Below are 21,743 nucleotides of genomic sequence, written 5' to 3' on the forward strand. Positions count from 1 at the left end.
GTAGATGGAGTTAGCAAGTGGTTTAGGAATTCAATGTGACCAACTATGGCTTACTCACAACACACACCATGTTTTTCTCCAATCACATATCATAAAAATTCTATTAGGCAGCGGATTTCTTGTTTACAAATGAATTTAGTTATTAAATTCATGCTGGGTTCATGGCCTTCAAGGCATGCAAGCAAACAAATTTCCCTCAGACAATGGATTCATAAGGCATTGCTTCCTTTAGTCAACAGTTAATTAATTTTAAAATCTTAGTCAATATATCAACCATCCATGACTCTCCATGTTGTTAGTACATTCATAATCTCATATTACATAAATAGGGGCAAAGCAAGGGATGTTACCAAGAAGACCTTTGACCATACATTTTCCTTACATAGATTGAAGTCCTTTTTATCCAATGTGTCCATTCTTTGATGGCATATGGTGATTTTATCAACTAGAGAAGAGGTTGACCTATTGATTTCAGATACAATTGTACTACTGCATCTATTTAGGTCACTATTCCTCAAAAACTTGTACAATATCTTGTTATAAAAAACTTTCATCAATACCATCACTCCATGAACCATTTTACATGAATCCTTCTCAAATATTGTATGCATACATGTATCACCTAATCGACTAATAATTATTAGGTTTCTAGTCAAACTTGGAATATGTATTACTCCCAACAATGTTTTGCTCCATCCATCCTTCAACACTAGTCGAAATCAACCTTAACTAACTATCTTGGTTGTCAAATAATCCCCCAAGTCAACATATCCTCCATCATATTCTTCATACTTGCAAAACCATTCCCTACAAGGTGTGATATGATAAGATGCTCCCAAGTTGATCAACCATGTCTTATGATCTGAATGTGTACTTGTTGAAGCTACATATTTATCTCCTCCTTCATATGAAGAATTTATCCCTTTAGTCAACTAGGCATAAAACTCCTTATGTTTCTCAACAATCCTTTACTTGCAATCTCTTTTATAATTTCCTAGTTTGTTGCATTTCTAACCCTCTTCTTGTTAAATTAGTAAGGTACTCATATCTTCATTTTGATCTAGATCTTCCATTGGATAATTTACCTTTACCTCTATCCAATGATCGAAATATCATCAAAAAATCATCTTTGGTTGATCCTTCCATGTTCATTCACATTATCTCCTATAATATTAAATATGACACCAATTCAACAAGGGTTAGTGTGGTCCTATTACTCCCTATAGCCATGACTAGACTATATCAAGAGTTTGGGAAATAACACAAGATAATGATATATTTTTCTTCTTCTGTAATGGATATATCCACATTTAATAATTGATTTATCACAGTATTAAATGTATGAAGGTGTTTTGTGACCAAGCCACCCTCTCTCATCATTAGAATGTATAATTTCTTATGAAGAAATAACTTATTGACCAACAATTCTGATTAGTATAAGTTTCCTAATTTATCCCACAATTTCTTAGCAGTGTCTTCCCCCCAGTCATTTAACAACACTAAGTCTGCAAGACAAATTCATATCATACTCTTATGTTTTATTTTGAGTTTCTCATAATCCTCCATTGAAATTCCAATTAGAGGTGTCCTAAGATGCTCAACGATCCACTATTCTTAATTTATGAGGATATCCTCCATTTTAAACTTCCAAAGGTCAAAGTTTTGGATGTTAAACTTCTCAATCTCAATTCTTATACTTCTATCCATCCTTCTTTAACCAAATTTCTCAATCATGTTTATCTCCTATCTTAATCAATAATTATGTTCTTGAATAGATATAGGTTAAATATCCTCAAACTTTGATGGTAAAGATTCTTTTCTGCCACTAAAATGAGCTATGATATTAGAAGAAATTGTTTTGATACTATATGTTTTTTTTCAAGGAAAGAAGAGTAATTTCATTCATATATGTATGAAAAAGATTACATTCTGTATATACACTACCCGTGTGTATTCAGAGAAGGTAACTGAAAGAAAAAGAATAAATATGAACATAGTAGGGGTGTAAAATTCCCTCTCATAAAATATTTTGAAAAGAAGCATATAACAACAAATATTAGATTAGGGCAACCAAATTGCACAATAATCATCCCCTGCCCCATATAGACATAGAGTGAAAGATCAGGCCAAAGGCCTAAAAAAACTATAATCTTGTAGGACATATATCACTGTAAGCCACATTGAAAGAGTATTGAAGCAATAATCATGCATTGACAAAGCATGGCCCAAAAAAACATGTATGTAGGTATTAACCAACAACTGTAGATCCCAAAGATCCTTCTCCATATGCATGCCATCCTTTGATAGGCTGTTAGCATCATTGTTCATCTCCCTATAAATGTGAGAACAAGAGAAAGAATAAAATTAGTCAGCAATAAAAATAATCTCTTCTAAAATAGGACATAAGGAAACTTTCCTTCATGATATAATGCCACTGATCTAGTTGATCATCAAATTTGAGTCCCCAATAATATGAATACGAAACACCCCTGTTATTTTGAGAAGATAAGAAAATGTTTGCATGCCACAATCTTAACTCTGTTATTTGTACATTGACCTAGGGCCATATTAACTTTGAAAAAATGTGATGGAAAGAGATAAAGAATACAACACCCCCCCATACGACTGCCCATTACCACTAGATGCTCCATCAAAATAAACCCAAGGATTTGAATAATAAAAAAATTATGTAGAAACCACACTAGGAGCTAGACCATTATTTTCTTGAGGAAAATGGCTTAATATAACCAACCCTTCATCTACAATGTGTAATGGAACAAAATACTTGCTCAAAAAAATGAGCAATTCCTTGCTAGCCAAACTATCTAGAATATACTAATGGGGAGGGCATGAAATGGCCAATAGATGGGGTTAGAATTCCATGAATTCTAAGCACCTTCCAAGTCAGGGCTTGACTATGGGATAGTGTACCCAAGATTTGTTCCATACAATTTCTAGACCTGTTGAAAAAATGGACATTCCATGAATAAATGGACTGCATTCTCCTTGTTGTTTTGACAAAAATGGCACCATCTAAGACCCACCATATGCAACCTTTGGAGGACATCCCAAGTGGGGAGTTTGTTTATCATTAAGCAACACATTTTTTTTTGACTTGGGTAGAAATTTGGCCCTCCAAAAAGCTTTCCACCACCACCTCTCTTCCAGGTTAAATCTATCATAAATAAGAGAGACAAAACCCAATTTTGGAGTCTATATACCAACAGGGGATAAACACCAAACCAATTTGTCAAACGTATCTGTGATTCATATATAACTATATTTGAGGGATTTTATATAATCATTCCAACACTCTGAAAATTCTGCCTTGATACCTAAATCATTGGCCGAAAACTATCCTTGGTTCCACCAAGAAGAAAGGATTGGGTTGGCGACATGAGCCAAACTATGGAACCCACGATCACAAAGCTAATTAATTAGAGGGGGGAAAATCCAATATCTTAAATCATAACCTGACCAAGGATCCTGACCCAGATGAAGCATATCACCATTGTCAACCCACCAAGCATGCTCATTTCCGATGATGTAAAAAGAGTTAAGAAAAACCCACCAGATCATGCATATGTTTGATCGATGTTAAATCAGATTCCTAAGCTAATATTCCAGAGAAGATGAAGTAATATATTTTTGTTTAACCATAGAGGTCCACAGGATATCAGTGGATAACAACCTCCAATTGCATTTTGCAGCAAGAGCTTTGGAGAACATAAATACATTTTTAAGGCCCCACCTGCCCAATTGTTTTGGCCTATAAATCAACTCCCATTTAACTCATGATATGGTAGATTTTTCACTATTTCCATACCAAAGGAAAAAATAATAGTTTTTCCTGATATTTTCCAATGTACACTTAGGAATCCAGGCCAAAGAGGCCCAATAGACCGAGATAAATTCCAAGACTAATTTTATAAGCACTAGACGACCCACTCTAGAAAGTCACTTATGTCTCCAACAATTCAGGTGACTGTCGATCTTCAACACAAGCCAAGCCTAGTCTTCCTTGACATGACAATTTGGCTTAAGATGAAAGCCCAAATACTGTGAACCCAAATCTATTGGCTTGGATGGATATGAGAGAATTTTGGATAAGTGACAATGTTCTAACACAAAGATATTATGATACGCAATAGATGATGTTTTGGCATTGATGGACATGCTTGTGGAATGCCAAAAGAGAGATAATATATCAACTAACTCTGAAAATTTATGAACTTCCTCACTATAGAAAATAAGAATATCGTCCACGAAAAGTAAGAGATAGATAAAATTTTGACAACATACACATCCTTGAAGGACCCTCTCCTCTTTGCATCATAAATAAGATGACTTAGACCTTCGACTACTAAGAGAAATAGAAGAGGGGATAAAGGAAAACACTGTCGCAAACCTCACTGAGCTTTGAAGAAGGGAGAAACAACACTATTAATTAGTACAACGAATGTGAAAAACTGTATACATGACATAACCCATTTGATGAAGTCAAGACTAAAGCCCAAGTGAATGTGAAGAAGCCTGATGTATATCTAATTCACCCGATCGTAAGATTTGGATAAATCAATTTTTATAATGGACCCTTTCAAATTTTTTGATTTAAGACTATGAAAGTCTTCTTGATCCACTCCAATGGCCACATGAATCTGACGACCCTTAAGAAAAGTGAATTTTTCAGGAGAAATATATCTTGAGAGGATGGGATTGAGCCTGAGAGAAAATTACTTTATAGATTGCATTGCATAGGGAAATATGACGAAAATCATATAAAGAGGTAGGATTAACTTATTTCAGAATGAGGGCAATGAAAGTAGTATTGAAATCTAGGAGAATACAACCCTCCTTACGATACTCCTCAATGACCGCAAGTAGATCCTCGACCATAAAATCGAAAAGATCAAGATTTGTTTTGCACCCCATCCATATGGCCTTGAAATTTTGTCCCTCTGGAAACTGTGTAACGTTGATTTAAGCTCATCCATTGAGACCTCCTCCATTAGAGATATAAATTTCTCTTCATCTACCATTCACAAAAAAAAAACTAGGCCAACTAGATGACTTCAACAATAGATGAGACTTAAGGGGCTTTAAATTGTTCTTCAAAGAACTATTTACCCATATTAGCTAAATTGTTAAAGGAAGAAATCTCAGATCCTTGGTCATCCTATAGGCTCCAGATAATGTTCATTATTTTCCTGCCTTTTGCTAATTTCTCGAAAAAAATTGTGTTTTCATCCCCACTCTTGAGTGACATAGTTACTGATAAAATAAGAACTTTACTGATTACCTGTTTTTTTAGGTAGCAAAAGAATCACCCAATTTTGAAAAGTGGTTATTCAGAATACACCTTTTTATTTTTGGAGCATATTTTTGGCATTTTAAATTTTCTTATCTATCAAGTATGAACACTTTTTTTTAATGTGTGATTTTCATGCTGATTTTAAAAAGTGTCGATGTAACATCGACCCATTTTTTTAGAGGCTTTACTTTTAACACTTTAAATTTTCTAATGTCTTCTTCTTCCCTGAGATATTTTTTTTTAAAGTGTATTTATGTATTTTTGTTTTCATTTTTTTGCAATGAATCTTCATTTTTTCGCATGGTTAAAAAAAAAAGTGTCAATATTTTAAAATTAGGATTTTCTATATGTTTATGTATTGTTAATTAATATTTCAATGCACATCAAATAATTGTCACTAAAAAACCAATAATTTTAAACATTTGACAAAAGAAACACATTTTCAATATAAATAGAATGAAAAAATTACACATTTTGATAGTTTTTGTTAAAAATGACATGTCAAATAAACAATTTTTATGGGAAAATCTTAACAAAAAAACTTAAAAAATTAACATTTTTTATGAATTTTATGTCAAAAATCAATAGTAATCACAATGTTTTTACAAAAAAAAATGATTCACATAAAAATTAAAGTGAAAATCAAATTATACAAATATTAAACATATAACAACAATAATCAAATACTCATTCTTCTCATAAAATCTTAGAGTCAAAACACTACAAGTAAAACTAATGAATAGCTCTCAAAATTGAGTTTGATTTACAAACATAACTTAAATAGAATCAACAATATCATATATTCCATGTTCATCATCATTTAGAGCTTCATTATTGTCTTCTTCCACTATATTTTTTGCTTCAGTTTGATCTTTTTCCTCTTCTAATGGATCTTTGATGTTCACAAATCTCCCAAAGTGTCATTTTTATATCATTCCATATAACGGTGGTTGATGTTCCTTTTTATTTTTGGCCACACGTGATTCATTAAAATCCTCTTTCCTCAAACCAACTTCTTGCTTTGAATTTGGAAGAAATTAAAGAGCATTAATTCTTTGTTGAATAAAATTGTATTGTAGTGAGTCTTTTTCAATGGCAATGCAATTTCTTTCCTTTCCTAGGCAACATGCTAGCGTTGTACCTAATCATTAAGCACAAAATAAATAATTAAGTAAATTAGTATAAAAACATAAAAACTAAAAAAGAAAATATTAAAACTCAATTTTATATAATAAAACTCACTTGAACCTGAGAATAAATTCAAAAGCCAATCTCCTTCATTTGAACATAAATCTATAAGATAGTTAATCAATGTTTGCAATTTTTTATAAATGTTAACTATCTCTCCTTTTGCATCTTTATCCTCATATACTAGTTTTCTTATGACAACATCATGAACTAGTACTTGGCTATGACTCTTTCCATTTACTCGATTCATAAGAATAGACTTATAACTATCATCTTTTGTCCAACATTCAACACGGATGAACTCACAATCATTTATAATTTGTTGATCTCTGAAAGGAATAAGATTTTAATTTTGCTTGTAACATGACATAGTAAAAGTTCAATTAACTTGTACATAAATCATTTTTTTAACATTAATTAAACATACAATTTCAATGTCTTACCATGGAAGATGCATCCTTGAGTTTTCTTTTCCCTTGAAGCTTATTAATAACATTGCAAATTGTATGTGTGAATGAAATGTCACAAAATCTCCAAAGTGGTGATGTCGTGACTTCTTGAAAGCCTGTAACCACTTTATTAAAAGCTTGATAAGCATAAAACTCACTATCATATCCAATGTTTGGGAATTTGAAACCATGAAGAATATCTTCAATAACTATGACATATTCCCTTTTAGGTATGAGTTTTGAAATGTCTTCACAATCACCTTGTATTATTTGATATTGGATAGTGTTGAGCCCATTCCAAATGAAATGAGTAAGAGTAGGACATGGAAAATTTTAGGGGCTAATGTTCGCTGAGTGGGCTAATTTTCCATGTTTTTTCCACAAAAAAGATTCGCCAGTTTCCAATTTTTATAAAAGATGATTTACCCAAATTTTAGAATATAAAAATTATTTTATTTTAAAAATCACCAACATTATATAGAGACTACATATAAAATCATTATAAATTTGAATAATTTTACAAATATATCAATAAACGTTTTATAGTTTGCATATTAGGGATTAGTGAGATTCGCCAATGTTTTTAAACTTCAAGAAAAAATTCCATCCTTAAAATTTTCCTTGGAGTAGGATCAAGTTCAACATTCCTAAGATGTTGTTTTCTCAGCGTTTCCAACTTAATTTTTTCAATAAAGATTTTGAAAGTGTTTGGTACTCCATCTGCATCCTTCTTCGATATATTTAGTGAAATAAACAAATATATGTATAAGTAATAAAATAAAAATAGTTTGTGAATAAAATGAATGTAATAATCAACATACCTTTTTTAATGCAAGATAAAAATATTTAAGTGTTACTGTAGAACTTGATTTTGGGTGGTTGCGTACAACATCATCCCAAATCTCTTCATTCAGCATTTTAACCATATGTTCCTGTATTTTCATATAAATCTTATGACTGAATAAATAAAGTAAAAATTGTTAGTATAGTGATATGTATAACAAATACTACCAACATCAATATGTTGTATTTAAAAGAAAATTATAATCCAAGAAAAATTAAAATTAATTCAACAAGCTTTTGAAATTCCGAGCACATTTCATCTAATATAATTCACCTCACTTCACACAACATAATATTGATTTGACTGGTTTTATCCTTCACTTCTTGCAATGTTCTCCAAGGTGTCATAGTTATATCATCTGGAAGTTGCTTCACTTCAAGACTTGTCTTACTGTTGGTACATATTATGGATTAAGAATTTTTAACCTTCTGATTTTTATGGTAATATTCTCCCACATGTCGAATTTCTCATCAATCAATTCCCATATCTCCCTAGTTCTAAATGCCAATTGGAAAATGTTATCCATTCCTCTGAATACACATGAATTTACTTTTCCACCTTTTGAATTGGTTTTATCCTCAATTTTATAACCTGTTTCCATACAACATTCCTTCTGAAAGCTTAAACTGACTTTTATCTTATCCCCACCACATTTTTCTACAAATTCATTATAAATAAATCTGACCCTTTGGATGAAAGTCATAGACATTCTATACTAATTATCTTTATTATGATCCCATGCCAATAACTTTTCTTCTGTTTCTATTAAACCAACATAAATGAATCATTTCACTATTTCAAAAAGAGAGTTATTGGGATATTCTCAATCAATTGTCTTTTAGCCTCTATTGAATGGTTCCCTCCAATTACATAATATTTGTATTCAAAACCTCATTCCCTCTCAAATGTCTCTTTGTTGGGAACTTGATTTGGATCAACAAGAACCATATAATCCACCACATGTGCATATGGATTGTACCTAAACAATGTTTTCAAATTATGAACATGTAGGTGACGTGCCTTTCTAATTTGATATTGTGATTGTTTTTCATTTGGCCTATAGAATTGGCTGACATTAAGCTAAAATGTTTTGCCATCATTAATTAATTTATCCTTCATCAAGTGATGTCGAATGATATTTTGTTTTGTTTTAATAATGCCATCCTCTAAATCAGCACTTGGTGTTATGATTTCTCTGCTGCTTCTAGAGCTTTCATTTTGATCTTTATTTCCCATGATTTTTACATATTAACCAAATTTTGATTTCTTCTTCTTATCGGTCAACATATCTTCTTATAGATAAACAAACTCTGCATCATCAACTAGAGGAAAGACATCCATGACCATTTTTTTTGGTGTTTTATTTCTTTTTTCCTTTTGAACAATAGTTCTAATTTCCTCCTCACTAATGGTAACATATTTTTCAGCTTCAACTTCCACATCTTCAAAAGAAACATGTTTAGCTTTACTAGATTGACCCACCTTAAATATTTTTCACTTATCCCTTGTATGTACTATTGCAGTGTCATGAGTTATTACTCTTTACTTCCTTCTCCTTTCTTCTTTAGCCTCTGTGTGGAAACAGTTGATCACATTCATAATATTTGGCTCTAAATAATAAATACCCTCTAACATGATTGAAAGACTCTTAACAAAATCCTATCAAACAAAATACAGTATGTCAATGATTAATAATTTATTTTAATGATCCTTACAATAATGTAATAACACATAAATATAAATAAGCATACTTACAATGTTATTTGCAATGTTGACTACGATTTCTTCACACAACTGTGTAGATTCTTCATATGTGTCATACTTGATCTTTGAGAGATGATATCTAACCTTTTCATTTGTCTTGGGAAATTTGGTAAGAACATAAACAATGTCTTCATTCAACACCAAACATATGTCTCGTACTCTTCTCATCACCACATATGGTTCATCAAAGTTAATCATACCACAATATAGATAGATATGTATACTTTCATCGCTTTCACTATCTTTAATATGCCATGTAAAATATGTTTTATTTTTCTCGTGCATCCCTTCATTCTGAAATAATATTGAATTTACTTGATGGGCCAGTTGCTTGACTTTTACGATGTTTCTCAGTTCGAGTATATTCAACAATATTCATAAAGAGTCCAACTGCAACTTTAGATGATGTAATTGTTGTCCTTATTCTAGAAATATTCACAGAGACCTTATTTGATGCCATCTTCTTGTTCATATATATATATATATATATATATATATATATATATATATATATATATATCTTAGTTAATTAAAAAAATACATATATTAATTAAACAAAACAAAAAAAATTGACCACATAAATTATATTTAAAAACAATATAAATATAAATTTATTTTTATTTTTATTTTTTTAAATAATATATTTTTTAAAACAATATAAATTAAATTTTTTATATTCAAAAACCTTTAATATATAATTTTAGAAAAAAAATAAAAATTTTTGGAACAATTTTTTTTTTTTTTTAAATGGGGGCCGAGGGGTCGAATCGACCCCTTGGCCTAGTGGGGGGACAAAGCCCCACGGGTGGGTCTACTGTGGTAAGGCAAGCTCGCTCATGGGCCTTCGGTTCCCTGCTGGGCCGAGAGGTCAATTCCTGGAATCGACCCCTTGGCCCAGCAGGGGGTCGAATGCCCACAAGCGGGCCTGCCTTGGCCAGGTAGGTTTTCCCGTGGGCCTTGGCCCCCCCGCTTAGCTGAAGGCCTGTGGGCGACCCTACCTGGGCCAAGCAAGCCCGCTTTCTGGGCCGAGGGGTCGATTCCAGGAATCGACCCCTTGGCCTAGCGGGGGACCCAAGGTCTACGGGACGAAAATACAATTTAAAAAAAAACAAACGTTAAATATTTATTAAAAAAAGCCATAATGTTTAAGAAAAGAACAATTTTTATATTGTTTAAAAAAAATTAATTAAAAAAAATATTAAATTGTTTTTTTTTTTTAAATCAGTAAATGTAATTTTTATTTATTTATTATTTTTTTCATGCAAGAATTCAAATTCTCCCCAAGGAAAATTAAAATAAAAATAAAAATTAACACTGGTTTTTTCATTTCAAAGCCCTAAAAAATATAATTTTTCTTATTCTTTCTCCTAAAAATCGTAAAAATTTGAATTTTTTCGTCTTCTTCGCTATAAAAATATAAAAAAATAGAGTTTTTTATGTGGGTTTTCTCATAAAATATGATAGTGCAAAAAATTTCGAAGAATTTATTTATTTATTTATTTTTTTTTTTTTAAGTTTTGGAGCATAAAAACCATAAAACAATAGCTTTTCCCCAAATTCCTCTTTAAATGGTCAAAATAGAAGGAAAACTAACCCGCATAAAACTCTCGTTGAATGTGTTATCGATGACAGTGCAATTTCTCTACAAAATTGCTCCAAACTTTTTAACAAAACCAAAAAGACTTGATGTGATGTGACAAATAGAAACAATAAATGTTATTATATAATGAAGATTGTGAAATTGCTTTAGCATTTCTCGAATGTGGGATTAAAATTAATATTAAGAAAATTAACTTATAACTAATATTATAGGTTTATATTAACTTTTATTCAATGTGGTATAAAAAATAAAATATTAATTATAAAAATTAATTTAGTTACATAGTCAATGTTAAATAATTTAAATAAAAAAATATTTTAATTTCAAAGGAATTCATTAAACGAACATTTTTGCGGATATTTTGAAAGTAGGGTGAAAATTTCAAGACCAAAAGTTCAGTAAAATGTTTTAAAATAAATTTTAGATGAAAATTTTGGAGGGAAATACTTCGAATGAAATTTTTGGAGGGAAAAATTTTCGCAAAAGGTTTTGTGGGGAAACTTTGGAGGGAAAATTTTTGGTGAATTTTTTTCAGGGGAAACTTTAAAGGGAAATTTTCAATCTCTAAGCTATAAATTGTCATTGTGAGAGAGTGCATTTGTATTATTCAACATATTCTGTTTGAAAGTCATGGATTCCTCTGATAGTGACGTTTTTTCTTTCTGTAACATCAAAATTTTCGTCACACAACAAATCTATTCATATTGATGAATATAACAACAATTATTTCACTATGAATAGAGAGTCAACTTTTCCACTTGGTCCGAATCCTAAGGATGATGAGAGCAACATTGATGAAGGGAAACAAACTGAATTTCCTATAGATAGAGAGTCAATTTTTTTCACTTAGTCCTAATTCTAAGGATTATGAGAGCATCACTGACGAAGGGCAGGATGAAGAATTTCCAGTAAGTAGAGAATCAAATTTTCCACTTAGTCATAATCCTAAGGATTGTGAGATCACCACTAGTGAAGGAGGTGATGAAGAATTTTTAGAGTCAAATTTTCCACTTAGTCCTAATCCTAAGAATTATGAGAGCATCACTGATGAAGGGGGGTTGACGAATTTCTAGAGTCAAATTTTCCACTTAGTCCTAGTCTTAAGGAGGGGCCAGATGAAGAATTTCTAGTAAATAGAGATTCAAAGTTTCTACTTAGTTCTAATCCTAAGGATTATGAAAGCACCACTGACAAAGGGGAGGATGAAGAATTTCCATTAAATAGAAATTCAAAGTTTCCACTTAGTCCTAATCCTAAGGATTATGAGACCACTACCGATGAAGAGGAGGATGAATAATTTCCTACAAATGATAATTTGACTATGAATAAAGAGTCATATTTTCCACTTAGTCCTAATCCCAAGGATTATGAGAGCACTAGTTATGAAGGGGAGGATGAAGAGTTTCTTGCAAATGATAATTTTAGAGGCACCTTCTCTAAGTGAGTGTTTCAAAGGCACTCATGGTGATGAAGAATTTAATCCTCCAAGGGAGGATTTCAAAAGCATGGATGAAGATGGTGAATAATTTTGTCTGAGTCAATATTTCAAAAGTGCCGATGATAGTAGTGAACAATTTCCTTCAATTGAGGATGGTAATGAATGTTTTTCAAGCAATGATGGTGATGAATTTCCCAAATATGTTTAGAATGATCATAGTGAGGATAATATTCCTCCTAATGATGATGAAAATGCTTCTATAGAGGATAATGAAATGATGGAGATGTTGCAAGCAAATATTGTATCCAGGAGTAGGAGTAGAACTTTTCATATCAATTCAAAATATTCTGGTTATACAAGGATTAGGATATAATATCTCACAAGAATAATTTCTATCAGTGATCTAATTTCAAGTGAATTTTGTCGAAAGTATTGCTTGAAACATATGAATTTCAATTTTTCTTTGGTGAAAAGGAAGATATATTTATCAATGAATAGAATCGTGAAAAATTCATATTCAGTGGGTTTCATGCAATATACACTAGTAGGTTATGCGTATCATATTAGGAATGTATTTCTCTGTAGAAAGGATTTCAAAATGTTGCATTCAATTGGTAATTTTTATTTGTCAAGAATCCAAGAAAGACTCGAAAAAAATCCCACATTTTATTCAAAAGCACATTTTTGATGAGAGGTTGGGCCATTATAAAATACTGCAATGTCATGGATAAAAGACTTATTTTCAAAGAATGGAGAGTGTATGTCAAATAAAGACATAATACATATTCTAGACGATTTCTCAAGACGAGAAATGTACAACTGGTACAAAGAATATGCAGAAGGTGCTGAAGGAGATGGTAATTTTATTACATATTCATATTTTGCAAGGATATGGAAGAACAAATTCAACAAATGTTCATATTCCTAAGAAGACAAGGATGGGGGTTTGCAGTACATGTGTTTCCCTTAAATATAAAATATAAAAGGGATAAATGTCAAGGGGTAGAAAGAGGTATCCATTCATAACATTATTTTTAAAAATTGGATAGTTATCAACTATGAAAATATTTTTATTAATAGACTTCTTTGATCTTATGTGCAAATTCCATTATCAAAGCACTTCGAGAGCATCATAATTAGAAAACAAGTGAAAGGAAAAAAAGCATCAAAATAAGTGTTATGGCAATCCAAATAAATATTTGGGTTTGATAATTGATGGTATGGACCAAAAGAAAACACTTCTGCCACATTTTTTCCACACACCAAAATATTTACAGGAGGAAAATTTTATTCAATTTCACTTGGTTGGTTGTATGGTATTTAATGGGAAGATGTTTCCAAGGGTTTACTTCATAGCTCCAAATATTCACAATGATGAAAATGTGACCATAACCATAATCCATGATATTGTTTCTCATTGGTCTGGTATTCTTCCTGAAGTTTTGTATATGCAATTAGACAACACAAGTCGTGAAAACAAAAAGCAAGTTGTTTTTGGATATCTAAACATACTTGTTGAATTGGGAATTTCTAAAAAGGTAAAGGTTGGTTTCCTTGATGTTGGGCACACTCATGGCTATATTGATCAGATGTTTAGTCATTTTTTAGTAACATTGAGGAGGAAGGATGTTGGGAGCCTGCCATTATTAATTGAATGTATTAAGAAATCATACAGTCCAAAGCCTATTTTTCATATGTTGGAAGAAACTATTGACATGTGAAGATTTATTCTAGTATCGCATAGTGAGGAGAAATGGATTGAACAACTTGATGACATTAGCTTCCAGCATCAATTTTGTATCAAAAAAATTGATGGGAAAACACTTATATGGGGCAAGAAGTATTGAACTGTTGCAGAATGGGGGTCGTCTTCAGGTTTAACAATTTTGAAGTTCATTTAAAATCATCCAATATTTGCATCAAATATATTGTTATTACAATCAGTTGTTGAAATCCATAATGCATAAAGGCATAACAGAGATATAAATTATTCTGAATGCTTGGAAGACATTAAAATATGTATTAGAGATACATATGAGTACTTTGATGTTGTTGATTCATTTTGCTGGGAGTATTTTTTCAATAATCAAAGTGATATAATTTCAAGATCAAGAAATGAAGATACACTTTTGAAGGCTCCATTTATTTGGCCATAAAATATGCCAAATCAACATAATGAAAGACACATTATTGAACAACAATAGTCTCAAGGTATTATTAATTCTCCACAATTAGAGGAAAGAGAAATTTGTATTGGTTTTAGAAAATCACATGCACAACGTGAAGCCATGGAAGACCTTTACATGGGTTATGTGCAGGATGTTAAGGAGGGTTGCATGATAACAATGTTAGCGGATGGAGATCCACTTGGTTATCCATTATGGGTTGCAAAGGTTATAAAGGTCATTAAAGAAAATGAAGATATTACAGTTGTTGAAGTACATTGGTATGCCACAAATACCTTCAATGGTGTGTACAAGCCAGAGATGGTAGTTGATAAACAAATTTGCAGAAAGAGAAAAAGAACAGGTACAAATATAAATCATTGGAGCACAAACCTCTTAAAATTGGAGGATGTTGACATACTTGTTTATGACTTCAATTTAACAAAGAGAGGAACTCTTTGCTTTAGGACCATAGAGATTTTGAAAAAGTTGCTACCAGAAGAAACAATGCTGAGATGAGAGTCTGTTGAACCTAGTCGTAGATCTAGAAGACTTTTGAAACCTAAAATGATGGGCATGCATGTTGAATCAGATGGGGAAATAGTTGATGAAACAGAAGAATATGGGTCATCTTCATCTGCATCCAATCATTCATCCGAATATGTAGATTCCTATGGTGTTCCAGAACCTATGAGTGATTTTGAATAAATGTTTAAGACATTTTATGTAAATGATGTTTGCATGGTAACTTGAAACAAATATTTTGACTTCCATATGATCTTACATGAAGTTATGAGTCATTTCTATGTTTGTTGGATTAGATGTTTTAATTATGAAGAATTCATCTCTTTAGAATATCCACACTGCAATAATGAATTACAAAAATAATTTATGTTATATTCAATATACCAAAGGTGATATTTTGATTAGAAGTAAAGAAATACTAGAAATTAATGTTGAATTTTTAAACTATATAATGATATTACCATGGTATTATTTATTGTTATCATTTGGTATAATATAGTTTTAAAAGTGATGAAAATTTAATGCCTCGTTAAAAAGGGACATTTTGTTTTGATGGTTGATTTTTAGGTTTTTGTTGCAATAAGATAAGTTGTTTTAAGCTAAGAATTGAAAAGAGCTATACCTTTAGCTTTTAAAATAAAAAAATACTCTTGGGATAATGAATCTTTCATTTACTTGTTCATTTTTAAAATTGTTTTGGTCATATAATTTGTCCATAATTTCATGGTTGAAATATGCTAAAAACTTAAGGTTTTTAATTCCATGGTTGAAAAATTGTCAAAATCTTAAGGTTTTTCTGAGTTATGATATTTTATTTTTAATGTTATGGTTGAAAACAATTATAATTTTAGGGTTTTTTAGAGTCAAGATATTTTATCTTTAACAACATGGATGGAAATTGTTGGAATTATAAGGCTTTGAGACATGATATTTTATCTTTAACATCATTTCTGAGAATTGTTGGAATTTTACGGTTTTTCAAAGTCCTAATATTTTATCTTTAATTCCATTGTTAAAAAGTGTCAAATTGTAACCCGATTTTTTGTTGTTGTTCCAACATCAACACTTTTTGTTTTGAGGGTGAGTTTTTCATCCTTTTTGCAAAAATAAATTGGCTTTTACTTCCATTTAAAAAAAAATGTTGAAAATTTAACCTAAAGAAAAAACATCGTTTTGGCATACACAATTTTCAATTTTGGGTTGTTTTTCATGTTTTTTGGGGGTTTTTGGGCTAGAGTTTTCATTTTGAGGTAATAGCTCTTGTTTGATCGGTAACTTTGTTGATATAGATAGATCTACTTTTTAGCCTCCATTCCTCCTCTTCAGATTTTAAGAGGATAATTATCCTAATTTCTAGGGATCAACACAAGGAAAATTCGAGAAATTAAACCCTCCCCCTCCATGGAAGAGATAGGTTCCAACTCCTTTTCTATATTTTCAAGTTGTTGAACCTCTAAAAACTTTTTCCTCTTTGCTCAATCCTTCACCTTTGATTTAGTCCTTTTCAAATTTGATTAAAACATGGCAATAGTAGAGATCTCTAACGAAGGAGAGAATGGGGCACAATTTCCCTTGATCAGAGAGATAAATTCTTCATCAACCAACTAGATGGAGTTAAATTTAAAAGGAGTAGTTGGATTTTGGGGGAAGTCCCTAATCTAAAGGAAAATAAGGGAGTGGTCCGAAATTCCACCCTCCCTAACCCATAGTCTGACAAAAAGAAGAGATTCCAGTAAATATTTTGCAATAAGAAACCTGTCAATACATTTGTCAACCCATTTGTCCCCAGATTATCTGTTCCTCCAGCTTAGGGAGAGCTTTGAAGGCTCCACATCAAGAAGAAAGTTTTGAGCGAGCCAACTTTGGAAGAAATCTGCTTGAGGGCTAGGATGGGCTCGAAGAACCTAGGATTCAACAAGGCTTAGGGACAAATTTATATCACCTACCACAACCATGTTAATCCAATAAAGGATGGATTTATTACCTCCCATAACCATGTTATTCCAACATTGGATGGATTTATTAAGAGGTGCATCCCATAATTCATGGTGGTTTTGTGAAGGACCATATATTAACAAGAGAAGTAGTCTGCACCAGAACAAAGGGGAGAATTCTACACCCATGATCAAATATGAACTCCAAAGGCTTGAAACTTGCACTTTTTGTGGAATCCAACCCACAACAACACCCCTCGACTGACTTGAAGCATCCACGATTGAGAAATATCATCCCTTTAGTAAATTTTCAAGACAAGATGAAATGGACTCACCATTATCCAAAGTCTCTTGGAGAAAAATAATATCTGATGAGGAAATTTCCACAAGACTTTCAGAGCTTATCTTTTTTACGGACAAGACAAACCCCTACAGTTGAAAGACATGATTTTCATTGAGGAGAAGCCATCGAGGATGGCCTTTCTCTAAGGTCAACTTGAATGGACTCTTGTTTACCAGTGACAAGGTCAAATTTGGATTTATCTTGTGTGATGGAAAGGAATGATTTAGGACCTCGACAATGGCTTCCCCATACCGAGAGGGAAAATTTCCCCAACCCCCACGAAATACTATCCCACTGAGGAATCATAAGACAAGAACATAAATTATAGATCACATCATTAGAAATGGGTCTCTCTAAAGAGACAAAAGAAGATGATGAATATGGAGAGGATAAGTCACTCGGGGCAACTGAAAAGTGACACAAAGCAGGAACCAGATGGGAGGGTGACTTCAAAGGAGGAAGTGGAGAAACAACATAACATGGATCCTCTAAGGAAAATGAATCATTAATAGTGCAAAGAGGAATTGAAGAAACAACATTGTTTGAACATGAATTCAAAAGAGGAAAAGAAGGACTCAACATAGTAACTTCAACAACTGGAGGCGAGGGGACTAGAGGAATGCAATCAGACCACAATCCTTGACAAACTAGTATAGAAGTGTGTATCTTTGTAGCAACATCAAGTGAAAAAAAACATGAAAACATGAAGGCCAACGGAATTTCTTGTTCATAGGAACGAGGGCTTCACTCAATGAACCTCTAGCATATCACATGCATTCGTGGCATACTACGAAATACCCTTAATTTGACTGCATATTAGAAAACACCTCTAAAAATCACATTATTTAGCCCCCTACCAATATGAACCAAATACACCCTCTCAATTTTAAAAGCCCCAACTTTCACTAGATATTGTAGGTATCCATTTTTTTCATTAACTCTTTTTATACCCCTTTATATTTTTCTTTTAACTTTGAGCTCCATTTTTTATACCTACCAATATAAAAAACCCTTTGCCCCTATTATATGCTAAATTTATTTTGCCACTTTTTCCTCTATATATATCCCCTAATATGAATGCAAGTGGTATGGTATTTCTCTCCCAGTGAAGCCCCAATGTTCATATAAAGGACACATTCCTTCACATTGTGTCCATGTTGATGACAATGCTGACACCAAAATGGGATGCTCTCATAATCTAACATGATTCGATCCATCCCTTTAACAAGGTCCATCACACTAGGAAGGACCCCTCTTATATCCACACTAAACAATATGTAGGCCATTGAGGTGTTTCTAGATGATATGTAGGATGTGTTGTGCTCCAGATAAGAACCCAAATGATTACTGACTAGACGGAAAAACTGATCATGCCACAGGTGAGACGGGAGACCATGAATATAGATCCAGACAAGCATTGATTTGGTCTTCTCCTGCCTATCTTCAAAATGGGGAGTCCACTGCTTAAAAATGGTCAGGGAGGAGTCAGGCTTTAATACCCTACCTTTGATAAGCTTTGCATCTGCTTCATCTTAACAGATCAAATGGACCCTACCATTTGTAAGGGCGCGAACAATTACTGGATGAATTGTCAGTGGCTGCACCAAGGACTACACCCATTCATTAAGAAAGGGAAGGCTAAATTTCCTACCACTAATGCTTCCTACCAAAGACTTTCAACTGAAATCTTCCAGTTATTGAATAGTTAAATCCAAATATAACACTGAAGCCATCTGATGATTGTTGGTTTTCTTGAAAAAGTGGCTCTTATTTATTTTACCTTGGGAGAGACAACCTTCTTTATTGGAAGGGCCCTTCTCTGACCCAACCAACACCTCCCTACCAAAGCCCCTAGCCTCCTTAACTAGAAAACAAGATCTGTCCTTTGGAGCTTGAGAAGCCAAAACCGTTAACACACTACTGTCAGAGGGGAGATAAGGAGGAATGAAATGATTTTAAGCTCCTGAAAATACCCCCAAGAAAGGAAAACCCTTACAAAAAACCTAACCCTTAGACGAAGACGCAGGGGCGTCTAAGAATAAAGGACCAACGAAGAGATCCACAAGGTCATGATAAATGAAAGATGATAATGATGATGATTGAAAGCTAGAACACCGAAGATTAGACTGAAAAATCTTGAAAATCTTTTGAAGATGGATGAAAAAGACTTGGAATTGAGATGCTAGTCGAAGGAAAAACCATAGCCCCACTGAGAAAGACAGGACACGAGGAAGAGGGAACCTTTGGATGAAAATAAATAGGTGGCAACACATCTGACGTACATATATCAATAACATAGAACGAAAAAAAATGATTGGTGGAACAAGAGGTCTAGAACTTTGAGATTCCATAAAAGGTGGGGAAATATTTGGGAATTCCATCCCTTTACCAAGGTCCATCACACTAGGAAGGACCCCTCTTATATCCACACTAAACAATATGTAGGCCACTGAGGTGTCACTCGATGATATGTAGGATGTGTTGTGCTCCAGATAAGAACCCAGTTGATTAGTGACCAGACGAAAAAACTGATCATGCCACAGGTGAGATGGGAGACCATGAGTACAGATCCACACAAGCATCAATTTGGTCTTCTCCTACCTATCTTCAAAATGGGGAGACCACTGCTTAAAAATGGTCAAGGAGGAGTCAAGCGTTAACACCCTACCTTTGATAAGCTTTGTGTTTGCTTCATCTTAGAAGATTAAATGGACCCTACCATTTGCAAGGGAACGCACAATGACTGGATGATTTTTCAGTAGTTGCACCAAGGAATACACCCATTCATTAATAAAGGGAAGGCTAAATTTCCTACCACTAATCCTTCCTACCAAAGACTTTCAACTGAAATCTTCCACTTACTGAATAGTTAGATCCAAATATAGCACTGATGCCATCTGATGATTGTTGGTTTGCTTGAAAAAGTGGCTCTTATTCCTTTTACCTTGGGAGGGACCACCTTCTTTATTGGAAGGGCCCTTCTCCGACCGAGTTGACACCTCCCTACCAAAGCCCCTAGCTTCCTTACCTAGAAAATGAGATCTATCCTTTAGAGCTTGAGAAGCCAAAACCTTTAGCACGCTATTGTCAGAGGCGAGATAAGGAGGAATGAAATGGTTTTGAGATCCCGAAAATATCACCAAGAAAGGAAAACCATAAAAAAAACCTAACCCTTAGATGAAGACGCAGGGCTGGATGATAATAAAGGACCAACACAGAGATCCACAAGGTCATGATAAATGAAGATGATAACAATGATGATTGAAAGCTAGAATACCAAAGGTTAGACTGAAAAATCTTGAAAACCTTGAAAAGCGTTTGAAGACGGATGGAAAAGAATTGGAATTGAGATGTTAGTCAAAGGAAAAACCCTAGCTCCATCGAGAACGACAGGACCTAAGGAAGAGGAAATCTTTAGATGAAAATAAATAAGTGGCGACACATGTGACACACATATATAAATAACATAGAATGGAAAAAAGATGATTAAAGGAACCAAAGCTCCAGAACTTTGAGATTCTGTAAAAGGTGGGGTAATATTTGGGAATTCCAACCCCCCCAACGATTCGGTCCATATTAGTGAATTTTCAGCTAAAAGCCCCACATGATAGAACCATCTGTAGTCGAGAAGAGGGACAATAACCATAATCTGACAAAAACCCCTCTAAGAGCAAGATGGACCAAGAGAAATGGAGTGTGGGCCAAGGAAAAACTGAAAAGGGGCCACCGAGAAAGAAGAACATTCGATAAAAAACACATGAACAATGGTGAAATGCCTAATCCATGCCTGAGAAACACAACACAACGACCCTTTGATACTATATGTTGGGCTTAAGGCACTTGATTTACACCTCATATATAAAAAGACCAAAGTCAAAGTTGATTAGACATATAAACCATACTGGAAGTTCAATTAAAATAAACCTTTAAATATCACGAATGTACTTAAATATAAAAAAAGAAGTAATGGAACACCATAAATAACTACATAGTACATAGAGATTTTACCCCGCAAACCCAAATCAAGAAAATTAGCTAACTTGTGAGCTCCATTGCTCTTATATTCTTCAATAAATCATACAACTGATTATAATGAATGTTAACCTTAGTCTGCATCCAAGACTAATGAATTCATATTACATCATCATCCTTCGTTATCCTTACATCTATAACAACCCTAGT

Source organism: Pinus tabuliformis, chromosome 3_1, assembly GCF_031772625.1.
Source record: "Pinus tabuliformis cultivar Carrire ecotype Pingquan chromosome 3_1, CPIR1, whole genome shotgun sequence".
Taxonomy (NCBI): Eukaryota; Viridiplantae; Streptophyta; class Pinopsida; order Pinales; family Pinaceae; genus Pinus; species Pinus tabuliformis.